Source organism: Phodopus roborovskii, unplaced genomic scaffold (assembly GCF_943737965.1).
Source record: "Phodopus roborovskii unplaced genomic scaffold, PHOROB, whole genome shotgun sequence".
NCBI classification, from domain to species: domain Eukaryota; kingdom Metazoa; phylum Chordata; class Mammalia; order Rodentia; family Cricetidae; genus Phodopus; species Phodopus roborovskii.
This window is the reverse complement of record NW_026126810.1, coordinates 288098-300203: the sequence shown is the minus strand read 5'-3', so window position 1 is coordinate 300203 and position 12106 is coordinate 288098.

Here is a 12106-nt window from a genome sequence, read left to right as displayed (position 1 = left end):
GCTAGGTGGAGGGCCAGGGCCAGGTGCAGGGGCAGGGCCAGGTACAGAGCCAGGGCTAGGGCCAGGTGCAGGGCCAGGGCCAGGCGCAGAGCTAGCCGATAAGAAACTAGTAATGGGCCAACATATTATATCAAATACAGAGTCTCTGTGTGCATTATTTGGGGCTAGCACGGTGGCAGGAAAAGACCAGGAGGTGGTCAGAAAATCCCATACCCGTTACAAATGGCACCCACGTGGCTAATAAGAACTTCCACTTAAAATTCAACAGAATCTTAAAAAAGGGTTTTAAAACAAAAGAACAGAGACAAGCAAGGTTTCTTGGTAGCAGCATTTTTCTCTTGTGAGAGACAAGCAGATTGTGCGGCTCCTCTAAAGGAAAGATTCCTGACTCGGCAAAATACTGCACGGGTTTAAAAAAGCACTGCTAACAATTCATTGGTGTGTATCAGAGTTGGCAATGGCAGTGACCACTTCTCCAAGCTGGCAGCATGCAGTCCAAGGCAGTGAGCATAGCTTTTAGTGCTGGCGGTATAATAGCTGCCGCCATCATTTATAAACCCTGGCAGAAAAAACAAAGACTTTCATTTTAGCAGTGTTCTTGTTTACCTGATAAAAGACTCGTGGCCAGAAAAAGATAAAGATTTACAGTAAAGTCAGATTCATATTAAGAAAAACCTCTAAAGGTGTACAGTGTATATTTTAAAAGATACGTAGGCTTGGGAGAGAAAAGAAATAAAATGGTTTTAAAAAGAGAGTGGGGAGCTGGGTGTGGTGGCACACGCCTTTAATCCCAGCACTTGGGAGACAGAGGCAAGCAGATCTCTGTGATTTCAATGTAAACCTGGTATGCAGAGTGAATTCCAGGACAGATAAGAGTTACACAGAGAAACCCTGTCTCAAAAATTAAAAAAAATAAAAAGTAAAAGAAACGGAGTAATAATAAAGCCACGTAAAGATGAAAAGCTCAGAGAGAATCTGTATACTGTATGACATTATATTGTCTTTGTATTGTTTGACTGCTGAGGAAACAACTGTTAAAACAAATGCTGCTGAATTAATTCAATTTATATATTTTAAAAATGCTTTGACTCCAAAATTTAAGTTCAAGGACAAGTTACTGGGGAAAAGGATTTCTATTTTTGTTTCCACAGAAAATAAAAAGCTGTGGATTTCTTCCAGACTAATGTGGTTTGAGCAAGGCAGACCCCCTGAAAAAGAGTACCAGGTGATCCTACATTCAAAACAGGCGGACACAGCATCCTTGCAGGCTACAGCCAGGATTTCTGCATCTTCTTAGGATCCCCATGACAGTGCCCCCTATCAGCAGGAAGTAGTTTGGAAAGAATGATGCCCAAATTCCCAAATATTATCTATAAGTGTTTGTTTTCATTTAAACGGACTTGGTTATAAATGGTTAATGATCACAACCAATCTCTTTTCAAAGGTAAAAAGGGAATTATGGTATAGCTATGAATATTTTCAAATGGATTTTCATTTATTGATATAAACTTAAGGTCCATTTTGTAATTAAGTATATGTCTCCTCTTCTTTAGATATTGTGTTTATATAACACATTTAGATATGTAATGTGTAATTTAGTACCGATTTTAGATAGTTACCTAGCTAAAAATTTATAGCTAGGTGAGTTAGGTTTTCTAGATATATAGAGATGCATTTGAGAACAGATCATAGATAGTACCTATGATAATCAGTTAAGTTAGTTAAGATTTCTATATATACAGACATGTATTTGAGATGGATAGGAATTCTTCAAACCTTTCAAATTTCTACAGAATATGTCATTTAAAATGATTTAGGGTTTTTCTTGACAGTGAGACATAAATGCTCCTGGCAACACCACCTGAGTCAAAAAGGAAGATGAAGATAAACATTGAAGAAACTCGTTATGGAGTTTACTTCTAATATGGCAAGACTAGCCATTTGGACAAGATACTGCTCTTGTCTGGACTGTTTGACTTTATGCTATATAAATTGGACATGCAGGACCCACAGAAAAGTGACTGCTGATTCAAGACGGATATAGCTATAGACTTCCTCCTTCATGGAAGAGTCTGCCAGACAGTCTAGAGGACACAAAGAAAAATGACTGACAAACTGCCAGTACAAGAAGACAGTTTAAAGTTTTCTACTTTGCTGAAGAGTCTGCCAGACACACTATGGCATATGGGCTGAAGATGGAAGATTACAGAAGAACTTCAGGTGACTGGCCAGACAGTGAGATGTCTATGTCATTTCTAGAGTTTTTATACTATCCTTCTGTGGTCTTTGAAGGAGTTGAAGACAGATAGTTATGGTTATTGTTTTCCTTAGTTAGTATTCAATGATATAGGACTTTAGACTCACAAGATAAAATAGATGATAGAATATTTTATTCAAATCTTACTAAATGTTAATGGACTAAATATTGTTAACTGTGATTCTTACTTGATAACTGTTGTGTGATATATTTTGCTATGTGAAGGCTAAAACCCTTCTTTTTATTTAGACAGAAAAGAGGAGATGATGGGAGATGTCATTCTGTATATGTTTCTCATACTGGTTAATGAATAAAGCACTGTTGGCCAATAGGAAAGGAAGATAGGAGGGTCTAGGTGACAAAGAGGAAATAGGAAGTAGGAAGGAGGGTCAGGATGGAGAGCCTGGAGAGAACAGAACTGCCATTCCTCCGCTCTCGGTAAGACCACGTGGAAATACATAGAAATGGGTTAATAATTAAGAGAGAGCTAGCCGATAAGAAACTAGTAATGGGCCAACAGATTATATCAAATACATAGTCTCTGTGTGCATTATTTGGGGCTATCTCGGTGGTGGGACAAGACCAGCGGAGGCAGGCAGAAAACTTGTACACCTTACAGGTGACCACGTCTCATTTACATTTTCACTGACACCTTTCTAGGTGGGGCTAACAGGGTCTGCAGTTCCCTGAGGCTTATTCTTAATTGTTGATAAGTTCTCATTTTCATTTTCATTGACACCGCTCCAGGTGGGGCCTAAAAGTTTCCTGAGCCCTCCCTTCCATAGCTTTTCTCAAATCTTACATTAACCTCCAGCTGTAACAACTAGATAACAGGAGACATGCTTTCTAATGCAAAATGCTAATGCTCTATTGGCTCCTTCAGCCTTGAAAGCACCCTAACAGGCCCTTGGAACCTGAAATGACTAAGCACCCTTTTTTTGCTTCCCCCACATCCATCTGGTGCCAGGATATATAAGCTAGCCTAGTAAAGTAAGATATATAATATAAAGCCTTCTTAATATCAAGAGTGCTGTGTTATTAAGCTCAACATCCTCCACAGTTTCACGGGCTTCTACAGCTGTGAAGGCGCCACAAATTTTCCCTGTGTTTCCTGCTGTCCTGGGACTTGATCAGTAAACTGCACTGGCCAATTCCTTCCTAGTTATTAATATTAGTCTTGCTGATGTTTTCTAGTAGATTTTTCCAATTAATTGTTTAATATTTATTTATTTATTTATTCATATATTTATTTATTTTGGAGTTTGACACAGAATTTCCATTTGTGGCCTTGCTGTCCTGGAACTTACTCTGTAGAGCAGGCTGTCCTCAAACTCACAGATGTCTACTTGTGTCTATTTCCTGAGTGCTGGACTGAAAGGCGAGAGCCAGCACTGCATAGTTAGACACAAAATTTATTGCCGCTTATCCATGTCACCAATAGATGACACAGGTTTCTTCCTACAGTATAAAGGTTTAATCTCTCTTTCTTCCTCCCCACAATGTGCAGAGCTAGCACAGACCATTACTAAATGCAGACTGAAATGATTCTCTTCTTTCACATATTGAAGGCTTCCCAGAATATTAAAAATCAAGAGAAACATTTTAGGTCACAAAAGATGATGTTTTTTACTGTGTCATCCTGCTGAGGTCAAGATCCCTGAGGGTTCTTTTACCTGGATGTCACAGGCCCCAAAGAGAACCATGATAGAAATGCAGGTGCCACCTCATAAACAAGATGATATATTTTTTTCCTGAGAGATGTCTGGGTGATAGGACCATTGGATTGTGGCTTCATTCCTGAAATTCATGTCAAATTCTTGAGATATTTAGCATATGGGAGGTGCACTAGAATGTGACAGAATGTTGGATCATTAATATTGCCTGGCAACCCTACTTGCATTCTATATCCTGGTATCATGGGCCAAGAACCAGAGAGCAGCTTCGATGATGTATTATCATGGGACATTACAATCTCTCAAGATGACATATTCCAAAAACTTTTGATGACAGCATTTGATTCAGCTAACCAAGTCATAGCCAAATCTCTGGAAGTTTGCCTACAGCTATTACTGGTTACCCAATTAAAGATTACCTATTATCAGAGAATATATGTAGTCTGTGGAGAAACACTTCAAAGACTTCTGTTTATGAATGCATTCTCTCTAAAGAAGTAAAACTATGGATTAAAAGGTGATAAGACTCACAATTATTCATCAAAAGGTAAGTTTTCCTTTGTTAAATTCCCTCAGGAACATAATTCGTTAGGATAGACTAAGGGATTATCAGATATCAGTTCACCTCTTTTGAGGTAGCTGTCCAACATTAAATATGAGATATCTTCTAAAAACCCTGCATATACAATGACATTTCAGCATTTCCACATTTTACTACTCAGCTCTGCGAGTAAAAAAGGGATGAACCGGGAGTTTCACAAAATCTTGTGCGAGTCACGTGAGAGAAAACTTCTGTAGAGTATGGCAGACCATTTCAGCCTCTGATTATGTTATTATTTAGTTATTAAAATAGGACATTAGGTAATCCATGATCAGTTGATCAGTGGATTATTTTACCACAATGTGGAAATCAACCATTTTAGATCATCTAAATATTAATTATGTAATTAAATTATTTAAATTGATGATGACACCTTTAGGGAAGTGGACTATGTTACATCAACTCATTTTTGATTATTTAATTATATAAAATGATGATTATATCATGCATGACACCTGGAATTTGGTGCCAACTAGTGGGGTCACCTGCGACAGATCATCTAATTACATAATTAAAGTATTTAAATTGACAATTTGTGTTAATACCCAAAATAAAGTAAATATTTGTATAATTAAATAAGCCAATAATCTTCTACTCCATAAAAAGCCCTGTAAAGCTCCCTCTTGGGGAGTTAATATGCAGTATCATCACATTTTATGATTAATTGTTTCAATAGATGATGATGACATCCTTCATGACTGGAGTCTGGCCATGCTTCCCTGCCAGTTAAATGCTACATCAATTTTATTGTGACAGTTAGCGATTACTAACATATTTAATTATTTAAAATATTTAAATGACAGACAATGACATCATTGATTATGATTAGGATCAAATATCGGTCAGGGGCAAGTTCATGAAAGATGTAGACATGGCCACAGAAGTTTCTGAATGGTCTATGCATCCCCCAGAGTACTAAGGATACTGGAATACTGAGTCTAGAAGATTCCATGGTGCCCTCTGAGAAGCACAAGGACTTCACCAAGGCTGGCATGGTGGTCTGGGTGTTGGACTGCCTAATTTCGCCAACATCTTCACAATGGTTGTGATCTACGATGAGAAGAAATATTGACACAAGGAGGTCGCGACCATCTCTGAAGCCTCACAAAAGGATGAAGACCCAGAAGACAGAAGAATCCCTCTCTCTCACCTCTGCTGGTGATGCCCCTGCTGCATCCATATTTTCAGCTGATATGAACACTTTAGCTACTACTGCTATGCCAGGTATGGGCCCATCATCTCAGGTCCTGCCTCAGCACAACAGAGATTCAGGCACTGGTGATGATGTCAGACCAACAGAATACATCAGGCAAGTAAGTATGAGTATCTGATCATTAACTTATGGAATTTTAAAAATCCGTGATGGCAGCATACTTTATCATGTCTGCCATGTCTGCCCAGGAATTGATGATACAAAAATGTTCAACTACTTACATATTTAAACATGTAATTTTTAAATTGTTTCCTGATAGAAAATGTTAACCATGAAGTTTGGGGACACCTGGTGTGACTCAAGTGAGACAGACGATCTAACTATCTGATTATTTCATTATTCAAGTCTGTCTTCTTCTACTCAAGGAAGAGTGGAGTTTGGATCCACCTTAGTGCTGTTCATTGTCTCCTGTGATTTGATTCTTTATTTATTTAAATCAAAGCTGATATCAGTTTGTTATATCTCTAGGGGTGAATTATGAGAAATTACCTCTTTATTCACACATGTTTTTGCTCAAATCTATGATTAAAACTCAATGATCTTCAGTTTTGAGCAATCTCGTAGGAGTCACATATAAAACAACATCCACTTGTTACATTTTTATTTATTTAATTATGAAAATCTGTCATTATTTATTCGGGGATCACTGAAGTTTTGAGCCTACTTATGGGAGCCAATCATGCCAGACCATCACATTATGTAATACTACACTTACTTATTTAAATATAATATTAGGAAATCAAATAATAGTTCATCACTTATTTAATGTATTCAAAATAAAGGTGATGTTATGGACCATAAGTCCTTTTGGAGTCAGATTTTGGGAATTGATGATGTAACATCATCTCATTACTTGATTATTTACCTATTGAAATAGATCATTACATCAGCCATAGGTTTACGAGTTTGGTGCCATCTTGTCTGAGTTAATATAAAATGCCTATTTATTAACTATCAATTTAAGTTTTTGAATAAATCATTATTCCAGGAAGAGAACGGTCTGACTTCTTCATGTGGGATTTAAGTATGCACCACCATGTCATTATTCAATAATTTTTCAATATATAAAAATATTATTGTTCCACAATGTGGGAGTCATGTATTTTAGACCATCTAAATATTAATTATGTAATTAAGTCATTTAAATTAATGATGACAAGCATTGTTCACAAGTCTGGTTTGGAGCCACCTTACGGAAGTGGATGATGTTACATCAACTCTTTATTTGATTATTTAGTTATAGAAAACAATGATTATATCATACGTGACACCTGGAATTTTGTCCCACCTTGTGGGGTCAAGTGCCACCGATCATCTAATTACATAATTAAAATATTTAAATTAACAATTCCTGTTAATACTCAAGATAATGTAAATAGTTGTATAATTATGTAAACCAATAACCCTTTATTCCATGAAGAGTTTTGTGAAGCTCCCTCTTGGGGAGTTAATATGCAATGTCATCACATTTTATGATTAATTTTTTCAATTGATGATGATGACATCCTTCATGACTGGAGTCTGGCCATTCTCCACTGCCAGTTAAATGCTACACCACCTCTTAATTTGAAGGTTAGTTATTACTGAATTTTTAATTGTTTAAATTATTTAAACGTGGGACAGTGGCATCATCAATTATGATTAGGGTGAAAATACCTGTCAGGGACCAGGTTGGGAAGGTTGTAGACATGGACACAGCAGTTTCTGAATAATCAATGAATCACCCAGTACTCGGGTTGCTGGATGATTGAGTCCAGAAGATCCCATGGTGCCCTCCGAGAAGTACAAGGACGTCACCGAGGCAGGCACAGTGGTCTGGGTGTTTGACTCCATGCTCTTCCTCCACATCTTCACCTTGGTTGTGATCTACGATGAGAAGGAGTAGTAGCACAAGGAGTTCGGCACCATCACTGATAGTTCGCAAAAGGATGATGACCCAGAATGGAAGAACTGCCCTGCTCTGTCTCTCAGCTCTGCTGGTGATGCCCCTGCTGCAGCCATCTATTCAGCTGATATGAACATTTTAGCTACTACTGCTACGCCAGGTATGGGCCCATCATCTCAGGTCCTGCCTCAGCACAACAGAGATTCAGGCACTGGTGATGATGTCAGGCCAACAGACTTCATCAGGCAAGACAGTATGAGTATCTGATCATTAATTATGGAATTATTAAAAATCAAATTCCATGATGACAGCATACTTTATCATGTCTGTCATGTCTGTCCAGGAATTTATGATACAAAAAAGTTCCACTACTTACATATATAAAGATGTAATTATTAAATTGTTTCATTATATAATCTGTGAACCCTGAAGTTTGGTGCCACCTTGTGTGAATCAAGTGTGACAGACGATCTAACTATCTGGTTATTTCATTCTTCAAATCTGTCTTTTTCTAGTCCAGGAAAAGTGGAGTCTGGACCCACCTTGGTGGTGTTAATTGTCTCTTGGGATTTCATTATTTATTTATTTAAATCAATGTTGATATCATTTTGTTAACTGTCTAGAGGTGAATTATGAGAAATTATCTCATTATTCATTCACTTATTTTTTCAAGTCAATGATTAAAAACTCAATGACCTCTTCAGTTCTGAGCAATCTTGTAGGAGTCACGTATAAAACACCATCCCCTTGTTGAATTTTTATTCATTTAATTATGAAAATCTATCACTATGTATTCAGTGATCACTGTAGTTTTGAGCCTTCTTATGGGAGTCAATCATGCCAGACCATCACATCATCTAATACACTTACTTATTGAACTGTAAAATAAGAAATGAAATAAAAATTCATCATTTATTTAACGTATTTGAAAGAAAGATGATGTTATGGACCATACGTCCCTTTTGGAGTCAGATGTTGGGGGGCTTGATGATGTAACATCATCTCATTACTTGACTATGTAGCTATTTAAATAGATCATTACATCAGCCATAGCTTTACTACTTTGGTGCCATCTTGTCACTGTTATTATAAACACCCACTAATTCCAATTGTCAATTTATTTTTTAAAATAAATCATTATTCCAGGAAGAGGTCAGTCTGACTCCTCCATGTGAGATTTAACTATGCACCACCATGTCATTATTCAATAATTTTTCAATATAAAATAATTGTTTAAATCGATGAAGATGTGGTCCTTCACGACTGAGGTCTGGTCATTCCTCCCTGCGAGTAAATCGTGTGGCATTATTTACTTACCTAAGTATTACTCCCATGACAGTCACTGGAGTTTGGTTCCGTCTTATGAAAGTTAAGTGTGCAGGAGTATCCAATGATTTACTGATTAGATTACATAAATAATGATGGCGCCAACAATTATAGGTTGGGCTGCTGTGCGATTGACACAGCAGGAGATTGGTCCCAGAAGCAGTGCCCAGAGAATGAGGGACACTGGGTTATCCAGTGATTACTGATGACATAATAATAGATTTTTAATGTTCGAGTGATTAAACGATTTAAAAAACTTTATTGTTTCACATCAACAGTTTCTGAGATGTTGCAACAAAACTGACCCAAGAAGGACACACTCAACTCCAGTTTAAAAAATTGAGTAACTTAATAATCTCATGATCAGAGAAACTTATCTAATATACTCTGTTTGGCTGAAAACATGACACACCACCAACCCTAACTAACTCTAAATATCCATATCATAAAGTGGGGTACAGACCTTAAGAGAGAATTATCAATTGAGGAAACAAAAATGACTGAAAGAAACCTAAGACAGTGCTCAAAATCCTTAGTCATCAGCCAAATGCAAATCAAAACAACTCTGAAAAACCATGTGAACAAGCTGTTCTAAAGGAAGGAGAATGAAGAGAAGTTCATTTTCTTTTCAGTAAATAGAAAAGTATTATGGTAGAGGCGATTAATGGTACTGTTTCCACTCTGGAAATGAGAAAATTGAAGCATAGAACATAGGTTTAAATACTCATCAATGTACTTGAATGGCAGAATGATGCTTTCATTTTCATGCTCATATCACTATAGGCATGTTGTGAGCTTGAGAGTCTGGTAAATATGTATAACTCAAAAGAAGAGCCCTGCTTTGTTTTTGTGAGGAAACCAGTGAGGCTGTAAGGTTAGTCCATTGGTGGGTATGTAACTTTAGCACGTGGGAGGGGCACTAGAATGGGACAGAATGTTGGATCATAAATGTTGCCTGGCAACCCTGCTTGCCTCCTGGTATCATGGGCTAAGAACCAGAGAGCAGATTCGATAAACTGTGGGACATTACAATCTCCCAAGGTAACTATCTCCTAAAACTTTTGATTACAGCATTTGATTCCCCTAAGCAAGTCATAGAATAATGTCTGGAAATTGACCTACAGCTATTACTGGTTACCCAATTCAAGATTACCTAATATCAGAGAACATAGTTGGTGGAGAAACAGTTCAAAGTCTCGTGTTTATGAAAGCTCTCACTCCTAAGAAGTAAAACTATAGATTATAAGATAATAAGACAATTATTCATCAAAAGTTGAGTTTTCTATTGTTAAATTCTTTCAGGAAGTTGATAATCCATTTGTTAGAGTAGACTTAGTGATTATTGGAATGCAGTTCATCTCCCCTGAGGCAGTTGTCCCACATTAAATATGGGGTATCTTCTAAAACCCTGCATACACAATGACATTTCAGCATTTACACGTTTTACTTCTCAAGTCTGCGATTAAATAAGGGATGAACCGGGGAGTTTCACACAGTCTTGTGGGAGGCAGGTGAGAGACAACTTGTGTCGAGTATGGCAGACCATATCCTTTTCTGATCATGTTATTATTTAGTTATTAAAATAGGACATAAGATAATCCATGATCAGTGGATTATTGTTCCACGATGTGGGAGTCACATATTTTAGACCATCTAAATAATAATTATATAATTAAGTTAATTATGTAATTAAATTAATGATGACAAGCGTTGTTCACGAGTCTGGTTTGGAGCCACCTTATGAAAGTGGATGATGTTACATCAACTCTTTATTTGATTATTTAGTTATAGAAAACAATGATTATATCATACGTGACACCTGGAATTTCGTCCCACCTTGTGGGGTCAAGTGCCACAGATCATCTAATTATATAATTAAAATATTTAAATTGACAATTCCTGTTAATACTCATAATGTAATTAGTTGTATAATTATGTAAACCAATAACCCTCTATTCCATGAAGAGTCCTGTGAAGCTCCGTCTTGGGAGTTAATATGCATCACATTTTATGATTAATTTTTTCAATTGATGATGATGACATCCTTCATGACTGGAGTTTGGGCATGCTTCCCTGCCAGTTAAATGCTACCTCACCTCTCTATTGTGATGGTTAGCTATTACTGATTATTTAATTGTTTAAATTAATTGAACGGCAGACAGTGGCATCATGGATTTCGATTAGGGTGAAAATGCCTGTCAGGGACCAGGTTGGGAAGGTTGTAGACATGGAAACGGCAGTTTCTGAATGATCAATGAATCACCCAGATACTCGTGTTGCTGGATGATTGAGTCCACAAAATTCCATGGTGCCCTCCGAGAAATACAAGGACTTCACGGAGGCAGGCACGGTTTTCTGGGTGTTTGCTCCCTGCTCTTCCTCCACATCTTCACCTTGGTGGTGATCATTTAATTAATGTATTTAAAATAAAGGTAATGTTATGGACCATAAGTGCCTTTTGGAGTCAGATTTGGGGAGTTGATGTTGCAACATCATCTCATTACTTCATCATTTAGCTATGTAAATAAATCATTTCATCAGCGATAGGTTTAGGACTTTGGTGCCACCTCGTCAGTGTTAATATAAAATGCCAACTAATTGATTATCTTTTTAAATTTTTAAATACATCATTATTCCAGGAAGAGATTGGTCTGACTACACCATGTGGGATTTAAGTATGCACCACCATGTCATTTTTCAATCATTTATCATTATATATTAATTATTTAAATCGATGAAGATGTTGTTCTTCATGACTGGAGTCTGGCCCTTCCTCCCTGGGAGTTAATCACGTGTCATTATTTACTTATCTAAGTACTACTTCCTCGACAATCACTGGAGTTTGGTTCCATCATATGAAAGTTAAGTATGCAGGACTATCCAATAATTAACTTATTTGATTGAGTACGTAATGATGGTGTCATCCGTCATTTGACTGCTGTGCGATGACACAGCAGGAGACCGGTACCAGAAGTGGTGCCCAGAGAATGAAGGACACTGCATTATCCAGTGATAAATGATTATGTAATCATAGATTTTTAACAATAGATTGATTACACGATTTAAAATAACTGTGCTGTTTCACATATCAGTTTCTGAGAGCTTGCTACAGAACTGACCCATGAAGGACACAGTCACCACCGATTTTAGA